General features: G+C 31.7%; 1 long non-coding RNA gene across 2 annotated transcripts; it reads left to right on the forward strand.

The window, feature by feature from the left end:
* Window positions 1-366: 366 nt before the first annotated feature.
* LOC131628108 (uncharacterized) lies at window positions 367-3,282 on the forward strand. 2 transcript variants are annotated; one of them, XR_009291671.1, is made up of 5 exons: window positions 367-1,058; window positions 1,229-1,512; window positions 1,621-1,716; window positions 2,177-2,256; window positions 3,082-3,282. It is a non-coding gene; the product is annotated as an uncharacterized LOC131628108 (long non-coding RNA). The 2 variants fall into 2 exon arrangements; XR_009291670.1 differs by having other exon boundaries at window positions 369-1,035.
* Window positions 3,283-3,742: the final 460 nt, after the last annotated feature.

The raw sequence follows: 3,742 nt of genomic DNA on the forward strand, positions 1-3,742 counted from the left end.
GTTCGTTATCAACATCTTCCGGAGACCAGGGATGAATATCCGAAAACCAAAGGTTCACCCATTCTCGAGATTCTCTAACCATGGCTTCTATTTCTCCTAGTTCCAACTCTTCCAACAGACAAAGATTAGCTCCTAACGGAGTAGCTTTAATCCCTGAAAAACCTTCTTCATACAAAGCTGCTTGTATATTGTATGTCGTCCCTGGTTTTTCCACTACCCCCACAAAAGCAGCCTCAAATCTCTTTAAATCTTCCTTCTCCACATTAAACTTAAGTTATTTATAAACGCTATTGTTGGTGTTTTTGTTTTACTAAGTTAGAAAGGTACGGTCAGGTTTTTTTTAATTTTCTCTAAATTAAAAAAAAACACTTTGGAAAATAAACAAGCACAATTTTTTTGAGGTTACTGCAGTGACCGTCAACCATTTCCAAAACTCACTTTTTCACTCACCTTCTTCTTTCCCAGAATTCATAAACCATCTTCTTCTCTATTGAGTTAACTTAAATCTCCTTTATTCTTCTCTCCATCAAACTCAGACACCTTCTTCTCACTTTGGAGTCCAACTTCCATTCACTAACGCAAAAACCCTAAAATTGAAATCGATTGATCTCGAAAATCAAAACTCCAAAAAACCAGTAAAACCCTAAAATTGATTGAACCCGTAACTCAAAAATCTTTTAATTTGTTTTTAGAAATGGATCTGAAACCCTAAAACCATATTCCTCGTCGACGACTAGCTCTGTAATTTTCTACACCTCAAACATTTTTTTAAGAATATCCCCCAAATTAGTAGAAAGCTCAACCATATTTGCCTTTTGAAATCGTTGATTCTCCATTGTCTATGCTTTGATATCAATGTTTACGATCAACTGGGAGATGCGGTCGACAAAACGCGGCATTGGATCTTGTTCGTTTGTGCAATTGCAAGGCTTTACACGCCATCCACTCATACAAACATGTAGCTACCCTAACGTATTTCTTGCGCTGCAATTAGTTCGTCTTATTAATCCTGAAGTGAAGCAGCAACCTCTACTGGTAAGAAAAGTGAATGCAACAAGGTAATCTTGAGAATTTGTATGATAAAAAAAACGTGTATTTGGAATAAAAATGATATGATTGATGCTGTTTTGATAAAAACAAGGGAAACAAAATATGAACCTAGTTTAGCAACAGAGATATACGTTTTCTTTAGTTTTTTGTCAAATTGATATTGATTGTTCCATTATAGGTGCAATGAGGAAAATGAGTTTCTAATTATGAGGCCCAAGATCGATCATCATTGGAGTTTCAAATGTTTTAAAGAAAAGATTTCTACCTATTTTGAAATCTTGTTGTTTGAGTATACAGAAATTGATTGTAAACAAAAGAATGGTCTGATGTTACATGGGAGTAATAGAAGGTGGTTTATTTGGAAGACCTGATATCGACCTGATTGATCAAGAGAAATATATGAGCAGAAGATTTAGTCAGTATTCGACCGATGGTGTCTCAGATCATTTCACTTTGACTTCAGTATGCCGTTTATTCTCTAGTGTGTATTTGCATAATATTAAAATGATTGAGATGATGAATTAAATGAGTACTTGATTGTTCAATCATTATAATGTTTTTTTTTTGCAGTCTGGTTTGGAAACTCAACTATGATGATGCGTTTCTACGACAAGTTCTGGATTTGGTTGTTATCACAAAACTATCAAAGCGGTTTGTGTGCGGAGTGTAAGTTATATCCCTATAGGAAAACTTGTACTGTTTATTATAGTCCTACTCTTATCTACATATGCTTGAAAATGACATTAACTTTGTTTCAAAAGAATTGTTTCCTTAGAAATCTTAGTTTTTTTTCTTCACATTGTTTGGTTCTTTGGAAGACCTTGAAGGATTTTTAATTTAACTAAAGGAGTTATATTTAACCAAATAGAGTTGTATTTTTCTATAACTAAATTATTTGATGACTTTTAATTTTTGTTTGAAACATCAAATGAATACTGTTTGAAATTGACAGAGTACTTTTCTATGAAATGTTGATGTAAACTATAGTTTCTTAACTCCAGAAAATTTTAAATCATGACAAGTTATTTCTCAATGAAAATTTAATGTTTCAACACTTAATATAAGGAAAAAAATCAGCCTGAGTTATTGATGATATTCAAAAAAAATTTTGTATTTAACCCGTCAGGTCTTGACTTGTAAGTCAGTACAAATGGATCAGCTAAAGTTAGACGGGCTATTTCTCATTTTCAGGATGCTCCAGAAAGTGTAAGTTTCATGAGATTATGACTTTCTCCTTGCCATCTTGAAGTTAACTAGTGCTATTTGAATTCATATAACCAATGGTGCTTGACAGGTGAAGTTAGCTAGCTCTATATGAACTGATGTAACCAATAGTGACTCATCCATTGATACAACGATCTATTTTTCAGTGCAAATATAATTTTCTAGTCTCTAAGGCTATGTTTGGGAGTTTGGAGGGGAGGGGAGGAGAAGGCTTTTAAAAATGAAATTTTAAAAAAATATAGGAAAATATTTGACATTTTTTGAAAAAATGATTTTGTTTAGAATGATAAAAGAGTCATTATCATTACTAAATTTTTAATTTTTAGAATACTATAACAACCTAAAATATATTTGAAAAATTTATGTAAGCCCTTCAAAACCCTCAAAAACCCTCCTTCAATACAACTTTTGAGTTCCTCCATTTTATGAGATTTTTGGTGTTATGAATAAACTAAAACCCTCCAAAACCCTCCTACCCAAAATCTTTTTATCCTTTTCACCAAATTCTTCCTATTTTTCAAAGCCCTCCCCTCCCTTTCCCTCCAAACTCCCAAACATAGCCTAATTGTTTTGCTTGGAATTTCTAGATGCCTTTCCATTGTGCTTAAGACTTGGATTTCCATAAAGTCTCTAACTGTTCTACTTTGAATTTCTAGATGCCTTTCCATTGGGCTTAAGACTTTGGCTGAATTCATCTTAACTTCAATCTTTTAATTATTTATATTAATTAGTCTAGATATATAGTTAGTGTTAACATATATTAAATTATTATTTATCTCATTAGAAATCATTTTCTTGTTTTGGCAGGGGAACATGGTATTGAGAATACAGAGTATCTGAAGATAAGTCTTTCCATTGTGTTAATAGATTCAAAAGAATAGATGGGATGTTTGGCTGTTTGTACTTCTAAAAAGTTAGATAGAGGCCTATATACATACAAAAAAACAGTTAAATATATTATTAGCTCATACAGTACAACCATATATAAAAAACACTTTATTTTATATATATGATGATGTGTCATGTAGTATTTATATTTGGCAGATTAATTTATTATCTTAATATTATATTCATGTTTCAATAATTTTCTATTTTGAACATTTTGTGAATATATCTATGCATATGAGAAATATGCGACGCCATATGAGAAACATGAAAATTTTCATCAGGATCATTTGAAAAGCTCTTTTGTGCTGCTAGTAAAATAAAAAGGGCTTTTTTTGAAGAAAAAAATAACAAGGTTACGATAGCGCTTGTAATAAAGTGCTATTAAATAATGATAATAAAAATGAGGCTATGATAGCGCTTTTGTAGAAATGCTATTAAAGACTATGCATTTAATAGCGCTTTAAAACGCTATTATAGATAATCAACATATAATAGTGGGAGCTTTAATAGCGCGTAAAAGCGCTATTAAAGGTTAAAAAAAGGCTATTAAATACACTTTTTGGCGTAGTGTTGGTATTAA

Source organism: Vicia villosa, unplaced genomic scaffold, assembly GCF_029867415.1.
Source record: "Vicia villosa cultivar HV-30 ecotype Madison, WI unplaced genomic scaffold, Vvil1.0 ctg.000423F_1_1_1, whole genome shotgun sequence".
NCBI lineage: Eukaryota > Viridiplantae > Streptophyta > Magnoliopsida > Fabales > Fabaceae > Vicia > Vicia villosa.